Source organism: Motacilla alba, chromosome 5, assembly GCF_015832195.1.
Source record: "Motacilla alba alba isolate MOTALB_02 chromosome 5, Motacilla_alba_V1.0_pri, whole genome shotgun sequence".
In the NCBI taxonomy this organism is placed as follows: domain Eukaryota; kingdom Metazoa; phylum Chordata; class Aves; order Passeriformes; family Motacillidae; genus Motacilla; species Motacilla alba.
Genome location: NC_052020.1, coordinates 10,034,909 through 10,056,997, shown reverse-complemented (window position 1 = coordinate 10,056,997; position 22,089 = coordinate 10,034,909). Strand labels below are relative to the sequence as shown.

Sequence of the window (22,089 nt, the reverse complement as noted above, 5' to 3'; positions counted from 1 at the left end):
AAATTAACTTTCCGTTTAACAGTGACAGTATTTGTCTCCTTGTTACTCCAATTGTTTGATTACTCTCTTGGACATGTTTACTACTCAGGCAATTATCTAATTACCTGAGGTAAGAACATGTAATTGGGGGAGTTTTTAAATTAACTTCCTGTCACATTGCCTCTCTAGGAGGTCTGTTCATGGTCTCATGTCAAGTGCTGCTATTTTTGCAAGGCGCAAAATTCTCGGCTAGGTGTTTCACAAACAAGATTTTAATTTGTTGGAGCTGCCAACTGCGAGGGCTAGAGAGAACAGATCATTCTCCACTTCATGTAGTGCTGTTGTCAGGTGTGAGGTTAATTTGTATGTTCCCAAAAGTAAGCCTTGAAATACTTTCCACCATTAAGGCAGAGAAATTCCATTATCCAGGAGATGATAACAGATTCTGTGGAACAACTTCATACCTGGAGCTGTATTAGGGAGGGAGAAATGAGACATTTCAGCATCTACATGAAGATCTTAGTTTGGTACCACCTTTCTGTCTGGTAAGTTCACACTGGATGATTGTGTTTAATGGGTAAAAACATGGAAAAATGCCATGCCTATTTCCTTGTAACATGGTTCATTGAAAGTGAGACTAGAGGAGGCAGAAATGTAACATGCTTCCTGGCATCCTGTCTCTGCTTCTGCTAAACATTGCAGGCCTTATTTGACCTTTAATCCCTTAAAAGCACCAACCCACTGTCAGAAGAGTATGGTGGAAGAATGTTGCATATTGAAACATTTTGGTTGTTATGCTTTTTGTCTTTACATTGCTGTCTTCTGCTTTTATATTTTCAGTATTTTAGAGTAAAAGTCTGAATTTTATTGATACTCCCAAAAGATCAGGTATTTAAAGGCATAATTTTTGTCAAAGTCACATGTCTAAGTTGCAGTTCTGAAAATGCTTGCAAGTGTTTGTGTTGGCATGTGGAGTCCATTTTTGTCTTGTTTTTGTAGTTGAAAGTTCCCCAGTATGATTAAAACATTCTCAATTTTGACAAATTGAGCACTAGAAATTAATGGATTTGTTATTCTTTTGAGTAAATATGTGGATAGCAGCTTTTAAAGCATATGTGATTGTATTTATGCCACCAAGAAAATGAGTGCTATTTCTATATTCCACTCAATAGAGCATCTGTCTGAGATGAAGAATACTTCGAGTTTTTGTTTTGGCTTCCAGTAAAATTTCTATCACCAATAACAAATGTAAGAATCATTAATAAGTTGTTGTGTTGCTCTGTCAAATGTGATTCTTCCACTGGGCCCAAAAAACCTTGAATTATTTTCCTTGCAATCATGCAGCCTCTGCTGAATGTGGTAGAATTGTTTCCAGCTTGCTTCCTTGCTTCTTTGGGAAAATGGAAGACATGGATTTGAGCTCCCTCATTCTGAGCAGAAATCAAGGTTGAGCTTTATATTTCATAGGTGACTGCTAGGCTCTTCTGTGAACAATAGAAACTTCTTTTTCTTAAATTGTATTTTGCCTTTCTACTTCCAAATAAAAAATAGACACTGAATGTTTCAACATTATGATCAGCCCAGCTGATGCCTGGGGATATTAGGATATATCAGTTATAATGAAAATATAGGTTATATGTGATTGAGGACCTAGGCTATGCTAGGTTTTAGGCCAGCTGTGTCCTCCTCTGCTCACCAGCTGTATTCCATGGGAAGTTTGGTTTAAAATATGCTTTCCTTGTATCATGATTGTAGAAAACTTTTCTTTTTTTATTTAATGTAATGAGGGTTCAAACCTATTCAAAGGTTGTGTTTTATAAGCTGAAATTGTCTACAGTAGGTAGAATTTGAGGTTAATGGCATTAGAGTATGATAATTTCTGAGTGACTGTGCACAGCTGTGAACTTTGATAATTAGGAAGAAACCTTGAATCAGGAGCAGATTGCTTCTTATCTTTTTATTGAGCATATTCTCCAAAGTTGCTGATCAAACATGGGATGCATCCCAACTATGAGATACTGGAATCTGATGAGTAAGATCCCAAGATTGACAGAATAATGTTCTCCCTAATTTTACCCGGCACTGAAGTGAGACTGACAAGCCTGTAATTTCCAGGGTCTTTCTTCTCACCCTTCTTGAACTTCTGCCACTTTTCAGTCAGGTGGAAGCTCTCTGAACTATGAAGAGTTTTCAAAAATAAGGAGAGAGGTGCTGCAATAACATCAGCCAGCTCTTGCAGTGCCCTGGGATGAATCCCATCGGGCCCCAGAGGAGATGAGGGTGAAATAGCAGAGTTTGGTTGTACTCCCAATGGTCAGCTGACATTTCCTTTTCTTCCTGGAAGCACAAAACGCACATGGACATTTTCTCTATTTCTGCCACACCAGTTTTATGCTTCCTTTTCTCCTGGAAATATGAAATGATTGCAGCTTACCAAGGTGCCAATAACTGTGAACTACTTCAGTGAAGAGCTGGTGGTTTGTCATTTAGACATGCCATGTTGCTGTGTGTCACACAACATCACTCACAAGAGGATTATGGTGTGCTTGAATGACAAATGCATCACTCTGTGCCAACCTCCTCAAAACTTGAATTTCTATACTTATTGGGAAACAAAACCCTTAATGATGGTGATAGGTATTTCAAGTCCTCTGCTGGTTTCAATTTTCTTTAGCCTGTCTTGATGTGTGAGAAGTGCAGATCATTAACTTGTCAGTCAGGCAAAGGCAATATTGCTTTACATCCTTCTAATTATTTTAAGAAAAAAAACAACATTCTGTACACACATTTGTCCAGTGAACTTTTGAGGGTAAAGTTATCTTTGACATCTGAGAAGTATGACACAGCAGTGTAATAGCACATACTGCCACTTGGAGGAGTTCTGCTGATTTTTATCATAAAGAACCTGTTTAAATTTACTCTTAAAATTGCTTTGCTTTCCTGTTAGCTACCTAAAGGTATCATTTTAATTTTTTTTTTTTAGCTTTCTTGCCCTTGATGTGGCCATGTTGACTGTCACCAGTCACCTCCTTATTTCCCATGTGCCTCAGCATAGTTTCCAGGAGTATCTGCTCCATGACCTTACAATATTTGGGTTCTGCTGTGCCAGTGTAGTAACTCATGGAAACTCTGTTTTGGTGTCCTCAGTTTCCCAGTCTTGGGGGAATGATTTCCTTTTGGTTTAATGATGTTTTTCTGTTGTGGCAAGAGGCTTTACAAAGAACAGACTAAAACATTAAAGCCATTTTACCTTGGTCTGACCCAATACACTGATTTATTAGGGAATTTAGCCAATGGGTTTAGCAGAGTGTGAGAGACCAGTGAGACATCATGGTAGATATGTCTCAAGATATCTTACTTTTTATCTCAATGTGATTAAATCATTCCCCCACCCCCAAAATATTTTTGTAAATAATTACAACAGAGAGCTTTGAAGAGGTGAGGACATGAAGGCGAGTGGCTGAATGCCATTTCTGGCTTCTTTGCTGTTTGAAAATACAAGGAAGTTGATATCTGGCAGAAAGGTAAAGCTGAATGCTCTTTTAGTTGGAGATACTCTATGTTTTGCTGGCCCTGGATTCCTGAGGTTACAATATACTTCCTGAATACCTGTAAGATAATCCACTTCTAAAAAATATATTTTTAGCTTGTTTTGTCCATCTTTTGGATAAAGAAGTAACTTAGCTTTTTACTAATTTTCCTTAATGTGGCTTTTTTTGGGCATGTAAGTACTTTCATTTTATCATGTGGGAAACAAATGGGAAAAAAGCCACTTTCTTATAGATATTCTAAGTAAATTTCAGATCTTTTTGTGTTTGTATTTGAACATCTCAGGTAGCAGATATCATATAACATGAGATAAGCAAAATAAGAGTGAATTAATCCAAATTAAGACTGAGTGAGAAGAACTCAATGATTATCTGTATTTTGTTTTTGTATTATATCCTGAAGTTCTGTTATAACTGAGTGACAAGCTCACAGTTAAGGGTGCAACCTATTTAAAACATTTTGAAATGTAGTTTTAGAGTAGTTGAAATGGAGATGGATGCAGTTCATTTGACAGTGCAGTCCGGAATATGTATAAATGCTCAAGCAGAAACTTGACTGTACAAGTAGTTATGTCCAAGTTTATGCCATGTCATAGCACATATCAGCATTGGTTTTATGGGCCTGTGAAGGAAGCCAGTATTTCAAGACATTAATTGTTGATCCACTCCATCCCAGGCTTTTAAGACAAATTAGAATGCTCCCTTCTCCTCTCTGTCCTTTGTAAATTTTATAGGTATTATTCTCTTCCCTCAATCTTCATACCCTAGGAGTTGCATATATTGGAATTAAGAGTTGTAAGAGAAATATTGCCTGTATTTTAAAAAACCAAAACTACATCAAGAGATGAACAAACCTGTCTTCCCCTTGTCAATTGACTAAGAGGCTAAATAAGTTAGGAGTTTGGCTTCCTTGCCTCCTTCTTGCAGTCCTATGCAAGTGTAATGCAAATCTAATTCAAAGTGTAGTGCAAATCTATGCTTTCTACACCTATTTTTATGGAATTCTTGATGTTTCAAGTTGTTTTCCTCTTTTATGCCAGAATAGTGAAATGATGCCAGAATATGAAATGTTTTGGCTGTTCTCCTGAAATTGGGTTGTCCAACTCAGAATTTCAGCTTTTAATTTTGGGAATTTTGTTTGTGACTGTCACCAATATGTAGCATGCACAGAGCACTAGCACAAAATGTGGGAGGTCTAGATTTAAATCTCTGCTTTTCTTGATTCAGAGCAGTTTTTCCTGCATTACCTGGAGGCGTGCAAGGCATGAACTTGAATACGGATCCCCTGTTTCAAACCATGCCACTGGACAGGCTTATCAAGCCAGAGCACAAGTTTATGTGAATATATTCATATGTATGCTTCTCCTATGGTACAGCTCTGTGCAAAGAATGCAGCTTGGAATAACAGTTCTCATAAAGTTTCATATAATCAAAAATACTCTGTTAATATCTATGTGTATAAACAGCAAATAATTAGTTATACTCAGAATAACTCATTAAATTTCCATTTAAAGCCATTAATCTGGGCATTTAAAAGGTCATTATCAAGCAATTAGTTTGCTGTCTGTTGGATACTAGACTTTTTTTAATTGCATCTGAAAGGGGAAATTGGAAATGGAAGAAACTTGCAGACAAAGCAACAAAAATAAATAAAATTACTTGCTGTCTGGTGAAAGAACTCTCCAGGAAATCAGATATAGATTTCCAAAAGTAGGCTTCCTTTCTGATAGCCTGTTCTTTCCCCTCCCTCTTTAATTCTGCAGAAAAGTTATGTTTCTGTCACTTTTTCATTTCCATTGTGGCTACATCAGAGAAGGCCAAATTATTTCCTCAGTGATGAAATGGGAGGGAAAAAAATTAATTGAAAGATAAAGTCCTTATTCAAACACTAATTACCACGTTCCAGCATTCTGTGCTGGAATGAAAGATAATGTCTTAAGCTCCCTGTTTCTCATGTCATCAGGCAGGTGTCCCTGCCCATGGCAGAAGGGTTGGGACTAAATGATCCAGAAGGTCCCTTCCAGGCCTTAACATTCCATCATCACTATCCCGGAGAGCAGCGTGAGTTCTGCAAGGGCTGCACAGTAAAAGCACCCCAAGCTGTAGCTGCTTTCTGCTTTTATTAACTTGATTTGGGGGTTTTTTAAAGTTAAATAACTAGCAGAAAACCTATTTAATTGTATAAACTTTCTTAAATTTAATAATCTAATTGTTTAAACCTTCTGAAACCTTCATGTCAAATGACTAGGAGAGTACAGTGCCAGAGAAACAGACATTTTGGGGTCACTGGAGACTCATTCCATGTATCACTTTTCAGCATACTGAATATGCTTGGGGATAATTTAAAAAAAAATGCTTTAATTGAGGAACACAATTTGGTGGTAATTTACATAACAATAAGATGCTGTTAAGCAAATGTACAAAGTGGTTTAGGTATTGAATGAGGTAAGAAAGGAGACAGAAATATGACAGCAATATCTGGTGGTGCTTTGATCTCACCTTTCTTTTTTAAGGATGAGTTTAATCCTTTACTGATTTTTTCTCATTTGTCTCTTAGTTTGATTTATTAAAACACTTCAATTCTGCCAACTTAGCTTTGTCCTCTAGAGCTACATGTGAATGGGTCTGTAAAATGAAACATTTTCACTAGCATGCTCACAGAACAGCACAGTGACATACAAACATTTCTAAGAGTTTCATTCTGAGAAAAAATGCTGGAAGTCATGAAATGAAGCACATTCTACCTGACACATGGGCCAAATTCAACTAATAATTTGGGGTTTTATTCTTATCATTTGTCGTGGAATCATTGAAGCATCAACTTCATTGCCAGATGTTTTACTCTTGCTTAATTGGTGCTGTGGTGCTCTTTAGATGATGCCTCCTCCCTGCTGGAGCAGGCAGCAGTTCTGTCCTTGAGGCTGGCTGGCCTCTGGCAGGCCTTGCCACTGGCTGCACCCTCTGCTTTTATTCCAATTATTTCCAACATGCTGTCTTTAGTGTTTTAAAGTGGGGGGTGAGATGAACTGGAGAGTTAATTGGAGTGAACAGGCAGACAAATTTTTCATTGTAAAGAAAGAAAATTGCTGTAGCTGTGAAAGATGGAATCCTGTTGATGCCTTTTAGCTGACACCTTGGCCACTGAGATCAAACAGATGGGTGGGGAGTGCTTCCCTGCCTTTATCCTTCCTGAGGAGATAAGTTATGTTCTGGTGAACCTGGCAGCAGAGAGGTGTGGGCTGCCCCATGAGGGACCATGGTCCAGGAGCCAAGAGGGACCAGGGCCCAGACAGGACAGTCCCAGTTGTCACCAGTGCAGTCCCTGGGCCCTCGGGCAGTGCTCCTAGGGCTGCAGCTCCCAAGTCATGTTTGGGCTGTTGGTGCACTCTCATGGAAGGTTTGTAAGGAATTGAGATCATCAGTGAGCTGGCACTTTCATTTGAGCAGCAGTTTTTGTGCAGCTGGCCTCTAGCACAATATGGAATAAATTAAAATGGTTTAAATTCACCCTGAGATAAGAGAACTATTCCCACTTGCAGATTAATGGAGCACATTTTTGCCATTTTCTTCTACAACATAGTGTATATTCTCACTGGGGATAATGGCTGAGTTAATAGACTGAATATAAGGAATTAAATCTCTCTATCAATATTCTTCAGTATTATGTGGGTTTGTTCTATTATGCAGAGCATTATGTTAATACAGTCAGAAGATAAAATTGTGCAGACTGTTAAGTCTTTGGAGCTTTTGGCCTTGGATTTTTTGAATCACAAAACTTTTGATTGCAGCATGAACCTTCTTCTAAAAAATGTAGGACATTTCAGTGGTAAAATAACATACAGAGTATTTCAATTCCTTACTGTGTAGATTTCTCAAAACCTTGTAAGAGTAGAGTCATTAACATTTAGACTCTTGGTTGCTTTCTCTATAATCTTCATCTTCAAATAAAGTTTTGGATCATGATTTGATGTTCAGCTTATGTTCTGCTCATGTGTTTTATCCTGTTGTACAAATGATTATTCTGTGTGGTTAGTTAGCTTGCTCGAAGAGGAACTGGGTTTTAGGTTAGAAATAGCTGTTCTTTGAGAGCCCAGCTTCTTGAGGGAAACCTAGGATGCAACAAGGTAAATATTAAAATACAGATGCCTCAAAAGATTAAGTACCTTCAGTAGTTATGTTAGCAATTTTTGTCTGCCTCGTAGTGTTTGTTCCATTCTCTAATTTTATATCTTGTGTTTAATGAGATGACGTATTTTTGAGTAGTGAATAAGTATAGAACTTCTTCTTTAAAAACAAATATTTTCTGCATACTTAGAATGTTTTGCTGAAGAGGTCTTGGCCAAAAGTGAAATCTGCAACTGTTAAATGAAGATCTGAAATACTTGGAAGACGAATTATGACTATTTTTTTGGAACTGCTTTTATGACATTTTTCACAGGAGCTGCTTCCCAGCCCCTTTTTAAATCAACTCTGCAGGGGACTATTTCTATTGCAATGTTTTGCTTTGCTAGTCTAATGGAGCTCTACGTTCTAATGATGCTTTTAGATGCTGCTGCAATGCATACGTAAAAAACCCTGAAAAAATGAAGAAAAAATTTAAAAAGCAAACAAAGAAAATTGAAAAAAAAAAAAAAACCAAAAAAACAAAATGTCCCAAAACTTTGTGCCACCCTTATGGTCTTTACAGAATATAGAATTCATTAAGCTGCACTGTTAATAGTAAGGCTAATGCAGCAGATCAAGGCTGCTGTTGCTATTTGAGTGACTTTGCTTTTGTTTCAGCACAAGCAATCTGCAGTGACTGTTCCTCTAATGGTATTTTCCAGAGAGCCTCAGAGACACTCACTTTGATTGGCAGTGCTGTAGGACAGGGCACTTCTGGACGATTTATGCCTCTTATAGCAGCCACTCAATGTTGTTACTTAATGTGCAGTGTTCTATCAGGGCTATAATTTACAGCAAATTGAACATATTCCCCAGTCCATTTAAAGACTGTTCCATTGTTAGAAGCCTCATGCCCTCTTTTATATTCTGTTGTTATTTTTGGGATGGTTTTTGAGTTTTGCCTGGTGCCAATGGCAGATTTATCTTGCTTCTTCTATATTTAATTATAGTTCCAGTGGAATTCTTGCTGTGAAAAAGCAAGTCTGACTTGCATTCCCTCTGAAGATGTTTTGACAAGTAAAACACAACGAACGCTATTTCTGCATAGTGCTATTCACAGTGTTTCAGGCCACATTCCTTGACACAGAGATAATAACTGGGAGAAAAGATGGATACTTTAAAAGTTCTTCATCTTGATTTTGTGGTGAGTAGTTATAGGATCCCTGCTCAGATTTATGTCTACAGGAGGTTCTGTGAAAACCTGGAGCTCTGAACTCAGTGATTGCTTGACCCTCAAAGCTTCATAAGTATGAGTAATGATACATAGATTGTACTTCCCAGAAATTCTTTTAGCAATAATATAACCCTGTCTTGACAATGACAAAACAGTATTTTGTGACTGTTTTTCTCTGTGGGCAAAGAATCTTTGTACCCATTTTTCCTTTTTATCTCATCAGTGTGTGCTCGTAACTTCATGGAAATGGCTTCAGGGAGCCTCATTTGTTCCTTTCACCAACTTTGCAGTACAGTTGTCTCATTTAATATATAGTTCCTTCTTTTGGTTTGTCCCTAGGTGAAGCACTTTGCTAAGTGAAATTAAATTCCCATCGTCTTTTAAAATCAAATTCTTTAAATCTGGTTACAAATGCCTTTCTTTTCTTCTAACTTGCTGCACTCTGTCCCATAGTTACTCTCTCAGTTCTTTGTCAGCTTTCACTGACAAACTGGGTACATAAAAGCTCAGCCCAAGCTGATGAGGTTTGATGCAGCCAACAGAGATCTTTCCTCCTTTGCCCATTGCAGACTTTGCACCTGAGGGATCCTTTTCATTCTCATTCTTCTGCTCAGAGATATTTGAGGACCAGAAACATCCCTTAGCCTTTTTAATTCCTGCTTGTTCTGTTTAGTCAGGAGACTCTAGTCCTTGCTCTATTCTGCCTGTGATGTAGGCAATTCCTAATTTATTGTTGCTCTGTTCCTCAGTTTGATTCACAGCTGATTTCTTAGGGTGGCTGTTGATTCAGTCAGCCCTGGGCTCTTTGTTTGGGTCATTGTTTATTCTGCTGTGACTAGTAGCTCTTTGGGTGCCATCAGCACCCTGTTTGTGGGATTTTTACCAGTGTAGTTATGGTGACATGTAAGCAGCCAGTTTAAATATGTCAAATTTGCATTTCAGCTGACGCAGCCTTCATAGCTCCTTATTGATTTAAAGGGATTTCTGTTGCTTTAAAGCAGTGAAAGAACTGCCCTTTGTTTTCAATATGCTATTATGATTCTTAAGCTGTGCTTGCTGTTTTGTAGCTGCTTAGGTAGCCGCACAAAAATGACCAGGGCTGCACCTTAACATGTGCTCAATGTTCAGTACTAGCTCCATGATCCCTTTTTGCTTTTCTGTAACTGTTTCTGGCTTTAGAAGTAGCCTGTTTTTTCACTTTCCAGGCTGCTTTCAATTATAGCGAGACAACAGCAGGCTTTTGACAAATTCTATCAAAAAGCAGATAATACTTCTGTCCTTAGAATATTTCTTGAACTGTGCTAGATATTTAGGTTGGTATATTTTCCACTGAAGTCTCCCATCAAAATCAAAGTGTAGTACAAAGAGAGTAAATGCCTCTTCATGCGGCTCTAGCTTTAGGACTGAGGTATAAATGGATGGGAAAAAAAGGTGACAATTTGGCTTCAAAGGATTCAGTAATCAAGAATTGCTTTTCTCCTCTCTACTGAGAAAAATTCAACTTACAGTGTAGCCAGTGCATCAGGGCATGCCCTTCTATTTTTATCCAAGCTGTCTTCCATTTTTCCCATCAAAATGTTCTGAGACTTATTATAATTCTTAATTATTATAGCCACTGTTTCCATTTCTGAAAGATCTTTCTATATTTCACACTTCCAATCATATTTGTGGTTTAACCAGCTCCATCTACAGTGCATTAATTAGAAGATCTACACGCTTTCTATTTGTTATAGGCAAATAAAGATTTCAGAGCTCTGTTTTTACTGTGTTTCCTGTGTTTTGCAGTACTGCCTGGTGATGAGATGTACTCCCATAGTTGGTTGCCCATTTAGTAATTCCTAATATTACACAAAGTGCACATCCTGATGAGGCAGGGGATTCTGTGTCTGCAGAGGAGCACCTCATCTGTTGTGCCTTTGAGAGGCTGGTCCTTTTTGGCTATAAAACTGAATTTTATGGAGAGAAATTCTGCTCTTGGATAGTGCCAATGATCATCTGGTTAGGCTTGCTTTACTCCTACTACTCTTAAGGACACTTTGAATGAAAATAATTTTACTGTTTACTGATGGAAAGAGTATTGTGTGGAGTGATTTAGTCTGAATAATGAACATCACTCATACACACACACTTATGCTACAGTACCTGGTGCTATACATAACTATTGTTATAAAAACTATACATAATTCTATACAGTAAATTTAGACATAATTTATAACATATTTATATTGTGTTTTTATATTGTTATAGTTTTTATAAAAACATATTTTAATAAATTTACACATAATTTATAACAGTAAATTATCTTTTTATGAAAAGAGAATTTACTGTTATAAAAAGATAATTTAATTGAATAAAGAGATTGCCAGTACACTAAGCCCTAACTAAACTCTGTGAACAGAAAGCTAAGCACTGGAAAGGTGCCTTCCTTAAACTAAGGTGTTCTTGCTTTAATTGTCTGAGAATTTAGAAAAATACTCATCACTAATTACTTCAGTATCTTTTTATATATGCAACCTACTGCAGAATGCTAGAGATATGAATGTTATCTTTATTTATGCTTATTTGATTTGGAAGCCAGGGAATATATTGGGAAAAGTCCTTGAAGATGTGCTTTGGAATCTTGTAAAGACAAATACCCAATGGAAGAATATTGCTGCCATACCCTGCAAGTGGTTATTATGAAACCTTGGAGTAGAATACTACCATTTTTTCTTGCAGAGGCAATATTTTATGCAGGACAGAGGTAGTGAACAGCTGAATAAGAGCTCCTGATTGTGGATTTTGCCTAGGTACAAAACCATGCCCAGTTATAGTTAGGATGGATTTACTTTGCAGCTGGGATCAGAAGGGAACATCCTTTCAGGATGACAGAAATTCATAGAGAATTCAGAGGTGAGAGCTGGTATGGTAAGAGCCATTAGCTGCAGGCATGTGATGGGAAGCAAAAGCCCTGTTTTACCCCAATCCTTTCTCTCAAGATGTGTTGAATCTAACATGAAGCAACAGGAGAAACAGTGCAAATGGAGCCAGAGTACTGGGAAGCTTTCTTCCCAGTCTGCTCAGGGAATGAGTGAGGGCCAGTGTGTTGGAACTGCTGGGAGCACCTGAGAAGATGGGGGGGAGAACAGCATCATGGAGGGCTGATCTCCCTCCCTGTGTGTGAAAGAAAGTGGGGAAAAGGTTGCTGGTGACATGGAGCATGTCTCCCTTTGCTTAAATACTCCCATCTCCCACAGAGGAAAGTTTTTGTGACTCTGAAATGTGACTCCTTGGGGTTTTGCTTTTCCAGAAGGGTGTACAGCCAAAGAGATTAATTGGGGGAACAGGCTTTTTCACACAAAAGGGAGTTTTTTCCATCTTGCTTAAAAAAAAAAAAAAAATCAGTTTGTCAGCCTTTACTCAGCTTGTTCCCAGTTCAGTTCCATTTGATCAAAACCATTTGATCAAAACATGGCAGCTTCCATCAGTATCTCTCTTACCTCATAATACTTATTGCCATTAGTTAATTGGATACAGCATTACCAAAGGTAGCTTCACTATCAATGACAATAAATACCTGTGCAAATGTAGCATCAGAAGCATGGGGGGGGAGAGTTTTTTGGGGTTTTTATTATTTTTTTTATTATTCTTTGCAAAATCTCCCTGGTTTAACAGTGAACTCTGAGGTAGATAATTTGTTTTGGTGAACCACAGATTAAGAATTTGGTCTCTTTGAATCAAGATGCGGCACAACTTTCATCTCTGTGCAAATCCAGTACTGCTTTTCATTCTTGCACACCTTTGCCTTCCCAGTGACATGCATAATACCAGACAGACATACCTTTCTGAATATTCATCACATGTGATGTGGTTTAATCTGAGCTACAGCCATCAAGAGGATGTAGACTCTATTTCCACTGGATGTCACTCTTAGCTTAGGTCTGTGGGAGCTTAACACTAAGGGATTATCTGCATCACCTGACACCTGTTGGTTTGTTTGGGTTTGTTTAAAGATGTTTGTTTCACCTCATGGTTCTAAGTGTATTTTTTTAAGGAGAAAAAGTGCTAAAGATGGTAATGATGATATGTTGAGTTAGTTTTTCCTTGTGTGATTCTAGAATATTTCTGAAGGGGTGATGAGTTTGTGAAATTTAACAGTGTAGAGATGCACTTGGATAAAATTCTCAGGTATTAAGAGAATGTAGTCATGAGTCTATTTCAAACGATTCCCCTGTGCTTGGGAGACCTGATACCACGCTGCAATAAATTTCCTCTTTTTTTTTAATATTTGATATCTAACCTTTCCTTATTTAGTTTCTTTGCTTACAACTATGTTGGGGTTTGGTTTTTGGTTTTGTTTTTGGGGGGGGGGTGGTTTTGAGGGGTTTTTAATTTTGGTGGTGGTGGCATTTGTTTGTTTGGTTTGGTTTGGTTTTGGGGTGTTGTTTTTTTTTGGGGGGGGGGGTTGTTGGGGTTTTGTTGTTTGGGTTTTTCTGGGGTTTCTTTGTTTGCAACTGTAGCTTTTCTATGGCCAAATACAGAATTGGCTGGCATGGAATGGACAACATTGCATTCCTTTCCACCACTTGCTTACATAAATTCAGTGTACAAGAGAGACTTGACCCTAGTAAATACACTCTCAAGAGTCGTTTTGGGTCATGCCAATGAGCTGAACTGCTTATTAATTGATGTTCTGTAATGCTCTACTAGAAGCAGCAATTTAAAATATACCACACTTAGGTTTTATATGTCACACATAGGTTTTGGTTGCCTGTGTTTCATTAAGTTGTCACAGGATGCTCCTGGCTCTGTGGTGTTTTATTTTGCACTTCAGGGTCTCACAGAACAGCACCAAACTGCCCCTCTGCAATTACATTTCAGTGACACAGCTCAGAAATTTGGCTCTTCGGTTTGGCAGCCACAATGTCAGAATATATTGGTCACAAACAAGCTTGGAAATCAATGTTCCTCTAAGGTGAGTAGTGAAGTGTCTTTGATACTTAAATGTCACCTGACTTTGACTCAGAGTCAGAGCAGAGGGGATCAAATTTACATGGATGTAGGACCCTCCCTCTCCTCCCTGTATCCATATCACAGGAAACACTTTTGTGGGCTGGAAGGAAAGTCCCAGGGATGAATTTGGAAGTTCTGTTCCATGCTGGCTTTTGCTCCCACAGAGCTGGTGCAAGCAGCTGATGCAAGCCCAAAGAAAGAGGTTGAGTGTCCCAACCTGTTTTAACTTAGTTTCTCAATTGTCAGTGACATTTCCTCCTGCTATGTCCCAAGATGCCAAATCAGTGTGTTTGTTTTCCAGCCTCATCTGTGAGTTCCTGAACACACAAAAGCAGGCCTAAATTATTGCAGCTTGCACATGGCCCTTGGCAGCCCTTCCTTGGTCTTTTAGGCACTGACAAGGCTGATTTCTTTTCAGTGTTTGCTAAAGGGAGAGATGACTGCTCATGGGTCACCACATGCAGCCTCTTTGGTTTTGTGTTACTCCTATACAGACTTTGTTCCTATTAGAAGAAATATACTTTTAATATTTATATTTGGTTTTCTCTGACATTTCCATTGAAAATGTTGGCAATAATTGCCATTAATCTATTTGATGGTATTATCTGAGTATTTAGGAACCAAAATTACACCTCATACCCTACAATCTGTTTCATTTTTGGGAGACTATAGGTAATTGTTGCAGCAGTGTTTTCAAGCCTGGTCTTCTGCTAAAAGGAGTTTTCCAGTTTAGGGATAAAAGTACAAGGTACTTTAAAAAAATTAATTTCCTTTCTTGTATCTATTCTTTTTCAAAGAAAGTTACATCATAAAAAGCAGAGCATTTACATTCCTTTAACTCTCCAACTTCTGCTAAAATTTTAAGTACAAAATAAATTTTTTTGTCTTGAAATAATTCTATTCTGCACAGTTTGAGCCTTCAGAGTTATGCTTAGGCCATGCATTTGGGTCATCCACTACAAATAAGAAGCTGACACAGTCTGGTGAAGCAGACATTTACAGGTGAGAGGAGACACTTTGAATATTTAGGCTTTTTTGTACAAGTGGGAAAACCACTCCCTCAGGTTTCTTTCATCAGATATTTAATATATGTAATAGTAGACCTGAACCCCTTTTCTCTGTGTCTGTAAATAATTGACTAATTTTTAAAACCATGGGTATTCAATCTTATCCTGAACATATGCTTGTGTTAGGCACTGAAATGTGAATTAATGGGTTCAGTTGTGTGCTTAGCTCATAACACCACTCATCATGATTTTCCTGTTGAGAGGCAGAACTTGGTAAATGTGATCTCCCCTGCTTTCCTCACCTTCCTTCTGGCAAAAGAGAGGGCCATGAACTGAACAGCCCATTGTAGCTGCTCAGAACAGTTCTGGTACCAGTTTTTATAAAGAAAAGGTCTCAAGGGTCTATTTCTGCTGTATTCACAATACTTGCTCTGTTCATTTATGCGCACAGTAAGACTTCTGAAAAATTATTTCCTTACATATATTACCTTGAAGGCAAACTGGTGTGCAACTTATGATCAGGAAAAGTGGTGTGGTTTGAGGGCAGTCCCACGGGCTGTAATTGGTATTTGTTTCCAGGCTGGAATAGCATCCCTTAGTGTGTGAATATTGTCTGAACCTTGCCTGAGGGAAGCCTGAGGACCTGACAGAGTCATGGAGGTTGGAGCTCAGCTGGAGATACAGAGATGCTTTCTGGTGTGATCAAGTTGTTCCATCGAATACTTCTGGTTTGTTAAGTTTGATTATGCTTCAGGAACAGGGTATTTAGTATTTTCTTTAGATATTAACTGATTTGTTGTTTGTTTTAAAATGGAAAAAGCTGCACTCTGTTTTCTTACATTTGGGGAAATATACTGCAGTGGTTTTGAGTGTAAATTCAGATGTAACAGTAGCAACTAGATAAGTGGTGTCTATATATTGAAAAAAATTAGTATTTATTTGACAGTTTCTGAAGAGTAGCTGCTTCATCTAAACCAACCAGCTAAAGGGCTGGAAGAGAAAGGGGGCTTAAATATAGCCTTAAAAAGGCTCACAAATACATACTTCAAGGAAGATAAACAACATATATCAAAGACTATGTCCTATCTCCTACCCTGAAAATTAATGGCAAGAATCTCCCTGAACAGCAATGGAAACTGTATTTTCCCCCATCCTCCCCTTGAATCATGCAACAATTCATAAGGAAATTCATAAGAAGTGGCATTTGGGTGTGTTTAGGCAATGTGTGAATTTTCCTCCCACAGGTAGGGATCCAAACACAGATCAGGAGCACCACGAATCTCTTCTAGTACAGGAGCTTGTTGCTAAGAGTCAGACTGGAAAGTATTGATTCCAAATAGTGTCCCAATTCATGGTGGGAATGACTGTAAGAGTGAGACAACTAAACAGAAATGGTTTAGTTGAGCTCAGAAGAAGATATACCTATGAGGAAATGCAGCTGAGTGCTGCTCCCCACCCCTGTGCTCTTTATACCAGGCAGAGAAAGGAGGCAGCTGCAGTGGTACCTGAAGCATCAGGTAATTTCCTGAATTGTAGGTGGGGAAAGATGCTCATGGTGCTGCTCATGGTAGCTCCAGGAAATGTCAAACAGCAAGACACGAGGAGTGGGTGTGTTTGACACCTCAGTGAGGGAATGCAGGCACTGAATTCATTTATAGCACGTGTAATCCTGTTCTGACTGGCACTACTCTGACTGGCATTTTTAATGGCTTCACAGGTTAAACTATTAAAATTAAACTGGGTATAGGTGTCTCCTTAGAAATCCTCTCCCTGGGCGAGGATTAAGATACATGGCTTCAATGAAATCGCTGCAGTGTAGCAGGTGATAGTTGGATGAAGAACTGGAGAAATTCCCTCTCCATGCTTGGCAAGTCTAGTACAATTCACAGGAACGAATCTTGTAACTTTTTGAAGTGAAACAGGTAATATAGCAATACAAATCGATATATTTCTGTTTTATTGGAACTATCTATGATATTAAATATGGATAAGAGCCCCGGAATATGTTACTGCTAAACAACATAAGCCTGTAGACACTTAAAGGAGGGCAAAGTGGCAAAAATAAAGAAAAACTAATTAATCAGACTCCTAGTTCTGCTTGTAGGTCGCTGAAGAGATGGAAGGATAGGACGTTTTGCTTTAAAAATGGTATCTAAAGCACAATTGTGTGTTTTCATCCATTGTTTTAGTGTACACTGGTTGGTGTCCATTCCATGTTAACCAGCCTGTCACTGTCCCAGCTTACCTTCACTCCCCTGTGGCTGACTTGGCATTTAGGGATTGTTATTGATCAGAGATGCCATCTTTCATTTGTTCCTGTATTTAAAGTTTGCATTTTTATTCCTTTTTATTGCCTTTGCATGCATGCATTTAGAACCAATCTGTTTTATTTCATGATTCAATGGGAGGGTTTTGGGGTTTTTTTATTCCACTCCTTTTTAAGCAACACTTGTTTGCTACAACTCAGGGTTACAATTTTTGCCTCAGAAATGCCCTAAATATAGAACAGACTTATTTTTACTTCATTATTTCACCTCTTAAGGTACATTCAGTGTCTTATTGGGAGTCCTGAAGATTTTCTTAAGTTGTCATCAGGAAAATAATTGGCAAGCTACCAATCATTTCCTGCTGTGGGGAAGCTGCCAGTGGAAAGACGGTAAGAGGAAAGAGTTTCTCTGGTTTGAAACGGATGCAAGAGCAAAAAAATGACCCAACTCTACCAACATTATTTTCTTTTTGAGTATAGAGATGTTTTTCTTCCTTAGGCCTCCAGTAAGTGTGGAATTAATAAGAAAAGGATGAAGCATTGCTACTGAATCAAACACTGTAAGATCACTTTGCTCAGTTTTCTGTCCGTGTTGCATTTCCATTGTTTTCTCCATAAGGAACACTTTTGTCATTGCTTTAATATGTCATTTATGTTGTTGCTTTGCATCATATGTTCTGCAGGAAGGTTTTCAGCTTTTCTCTGTAGCTTTTGACATTGAAACACTGATCATGAAAGCAGAGTTGTGGAATTAGGATGTAACTTCAGAGGTTTGAGTGTCTGCTCTTTTAGAAATGCAGAAATACCAACTGACATCAGTTCAGAAGATTTAGGTTCCCTTTTGGCAAAGCTGTCAACTTTTGAGATTTCTAGTCACTTTTTTTATTTTTCAGCTGAAAAGGAGATTGATAATTTATTTTTGCAGATCTCTTGTTGATGTCCTTACAACATTATTCTCAAAGAATTCCAGGGAATGATAGTCTTGATTTGTGTGGCTCTATTTTATTCCAGATGACTCAGTGCATGAAAAGAAACGGCCACTGTTCCTAGGCAAAAGAGTCAAAAGTCTACATCATCCACCCTATCTTCACGGCAGAAGGATCTAAACAAGTTATCAAAACAACTTAGATATGACCTTTTTTTTTTTGGTGGTTTTTGGTTTTGTTTGGGTTTTTTGTTTGTTTGGGTTGGGGTTTTTTGGGGTTTTGGTTGGTTGGTTGGGGTTTTTTTTTGCTAGTGAGGCACAGGTGAAAATTTACATTCCTGTCTTGTGACCTTTCAGAAAATTATTTATTTCCCTATTTTTATACCGTTTCTCAGGCAGCAATTTTCCCATGGGCACCATCCCAACTAACCCTTTGCTGAGTTTATCTCGGTTTTTAAACAAAAAACTATAAAACTGGAGATTTCCTGGAAGGAAAAAAAAAATCAATCACTGCTTTATATATGATGCATAATGGAAGGGAATTTTTAGATGTAAATCCTGTTTGGCATTTCTCTTACGTTTTGAGAAGATTATTTATCCGCTGAGCTCCTCTTTTGTAACCGAGCTGTTCTTTTCATACTTTCAACTCAAGTATTTCAGTTGTCTGCTTTGTAAAGTGACTTCCCACACAATTCCATCAACACAGCAGAGGCAGGAGTGAGCGTGGGTAAAAGCTTGATGCAGAAGGTTGGGAGACATTTTTAAACAGAGGAGAAGAGAAGCCACAATCTATACCCTCACATGCATACAGGAACAAAATTTCTCCTCATACACAAGGAAGGCCTTTCTTGAGAGTAGCTGCATTCAAAGTATGAAAAAAAAATCTCTGGGTTTTTCCTGTGTTTCGCCCCTTGTCCCCAAATTATTTTCTGCTGAAATTTTTTTCTTGCTGAAAGTTTTGCAAGCATTTTTAATACCAGCTTTCCAAAAGAATATCTGTGTAGTGCATGATGTTTATCAGTCAGATGTAGCAGACCTTTTCACATGAACCAAACTGACTGTGAAATCGTACTGGATGTATTATGTGCTGATGGGCAGCGGGAACACTTGGAGTTTTTTGTGGTGTTAATCAGTAAATCTGGGTACAGAGAGGAGCATTTGTCATGCTGAGGGGTAAATCCAGTGTCACTGCATGGATTATTTTACTGGGTTTAGTGAGGACTTTTTCTCCAATGATCATTTTATCTGGATTATGAACCTGGCTTGCTGCATCAGGATATTTGTGAAATGGACATAATTTAATAGGATTTGTGAGAGTTCCCAGACATGGGGAGAAGGATGTGCACCAACCTCCCTCTGATGTAACAGCCTCTGTTCACACTTTGACCTAAGGGACCTGGAAAATTGGAATTGTGAACAACAATAATCAAACTCTTTTAAAAAGTTGGACCTTGAAGTTGTTGAAGTGCACTGGGTTTGCATGGACAGGAATGTTAAATACCCCAACAGGTTTGCAATGAGCTCCAAGAGAAACTCACTGTCAGGAAGGTTTCCTGGATGTTCCTGTGCAGAGTGATGCTGGCTGGATTATTGCTGATGCTGTAAGAAGTACAATTGAGTCAGCCTAAGTTTTCCTAATTCACTGAACCAAGGGACATAAGCCAAGTTTGCCTTCTGACAACAGCATTACAAACTCATTTTTCTAGTTAAGATTTAACAGTATTTGTGTTTTCCTTGCTACTTTATTAATTAAGCAACTGTGATGGTGCTCAGGCTGCAGATCAAGTCCAGCAAACAGCAAAGAAAGTGAATCATGACTGGACTATTAAGTCAAATAAGAGTCACGAGGTGTTCTAAGCCTATTTTCTGTTGGAGTTTTGGGCTTTGAAACTCATGTTGAATCAGAACAGGGCTGAACTGTAAACTATGGCCTGATTGAGGTAATTTTGATTGCTGTATAGAAAGTCCTAAATCAATTAATGCTATTACAGGTAGAACAGCTAGATCATATTCCTACATTTTCAGATGTTGCCAAAGGCGTGGTTAGAAAAGCTGTAGTTAGAAACTGCAGAGTGACTTGGAAACTGCAGGCACCCAAGAAACTCCTTGACACAAACGACCTCCTTTGTCCCAAATAACCTCAGAAAGGGCTATGGGCACGAGCAGAACTCTGCATGGAGCTGATTAGCTAATCCCATATCAGTGGAGTTTAATCCGATTGAAAGAGTGAGGGCACAGTCAGGTGAGTGTGGAAACCTTCCCTGAACTGGTGAGATTCATTCACTTTGGTGCTGTGAATTATGGTGCCACTGACAGGGATGACACTGCTGGGATCACCAAATTTACCTTTCTAGGAGAACCAGTGCTGAGCAATTGTAAAGAGTTATTGAAAGTTCCCTGTCTCCTACTGGTTTACAGCGTGCAAAAGTAGAAAAAAAAAAGGTTATGCTAAAGTCTTATTTTTATCTGGATTTCCATGGGTGATCCTCATGCTCCTTTAATGGTTGTGCAAGTGAGCATAAATCTTCGAATGATCAGTTTTCACATCGTGTCACCTGAAATACCTTTCTTAAAAAATAAGTAGTTGGCAAGATGCTAATTATATTTGACAGAATAAACTCCAAATTTGGATATTTTCTGCTACTTTTATACAGGTGAATTTAATTGTCTCTTGTTGTTCTGCTACCGGAGTTGTTCTCAGTCCTATTTTCTCCATGCTGGTTTTACAGGACATTGAGGACTTAACTGTTAGTGTGCAATAGCTCATTTTTCATTCAGTCACGTGGTCTTGGTGTGATAATGAAGGAAATGGAATGGGAGGATGGGGCCTAACATATTAAAAAAACCCTTAAGATAAAGGTTTGTTTTTTAATGTGACAATTAAAACTAATTAACCTTTAGACCATGTATGACTCCAGTGAGAATTAAAAGTTTCTTTAAAGAAAGCACTGTAACTAAAAAAATGTCCTTTGTTAATTTAATGGTTTAATACATTTAAATTAGCTAAATAATTTGAAAGAAAATTACTTTGCCATCACTTTGAAACTTGCTTCCATTGGTTTCTAATGGGACTTGAATTCTTTTCCAGATACAATCTGTTTCATGAGGGTGGCTTCACATTGCAATAATCCTTCTCATTACATTTCTGGGACTTAACTCCTTTATTCCTTAATAACACTCTTGGCAACTCGTACAGAGCAGTTTCCTGTTCCAGGAGTACTCTGCTTTTTAAAAACAGCACTGAAGCTCTGTGAAGTTTGCCATGGGGCTCTTCTCGAGGACTAAACTGAGGATTATCAAATACCTGCAATGTTTCCAACATGCAGAAGAGATCTCAAAATCTCTGGGTTTGTTTGCATTTCCTGGACCTAAGAAAAATGTCTGGGGGTTTGGGGAAAATAGTTCTGTCTTGGTTTTTTTGGTTGTTTGGTTGGGTTTTTTCAGTAGTAGTTGTTGCACAAAGCCTTTGCAAAAAACTGAGTGGGGCTGCTGCACAAATTTCAGTCAAGAATTCTGTATGCAGAGTTTCCAGACTGATGTTTCAAACCCCTGCAGTTCACAGTGGGAGCAACCTGGGGCGGTTTCTTGCTATGTTGGAATATTGTTTCCAGTGCCGGATGCTGGCTCATCAATGTCTGGTTTGCAGTGTATTCAGAAGGACTCCTGCCCCTCAAACACGGTGAGGATGGTGTCTTTGCAGTTCAGTGCTCTTTCCAAAACTGCATTTAAGTAGATGTAGCTGACTCTGCAGTGTCTGAAAGGACTGAGCCTGCAGGGTGTCTCTTTAGAGTGCTTGTGTGGTTTTTCTTTGGCTTGGAAAAGTGCCATGAAAGGGCACGTGACAAACTTGCCTTCTTTTCTAATGGCAAAGGCTCTTTGGAAAACTTCCAATACAGTGACCATTCCTCTTCAACTAAGCAGTGTCAGAAAACAGCCTTGTCCCATCAAACATGGAATAATAATAATATTATGTTGCCTTTATTGATTTGATCAGTGTTTTTTATAAATTGACTCATTTAAAGAATAAAGGAAAA

General features: G+C 38.4%; 1 protein-coding gene across 4 annotated transcripts in view; it reads left to right on the top strand.

Moving 5' to 3' along the window:
- Positions 1 to 275: 275 nt before the first annotated feature.
- The window catches only part of LOC119701640, a 31,424-nt gene continuing 9,610 nt past the window's right edge, over positions 276 to 22,089 (top strand). Inside the window, exons 1-2 of one of the 4 annotated variants that reach the window (XM_038138624.1) lie at positions 13,791 to 13,819; positions 17,407 to 17,520. The gene's annotated coding sequence lies outside the window, so the exon portion shown is untranslated. Of the gene's footprint in view, positions 525 to 13,783; positions 13,820 to 17,093; positions 17,521 to 22,089 lie in introns of those variants that run through there. The other 3 variants (XM_038138623.1, XM_038138625.1, XM_038138622.1) reach the window with 3 other exon arrangements.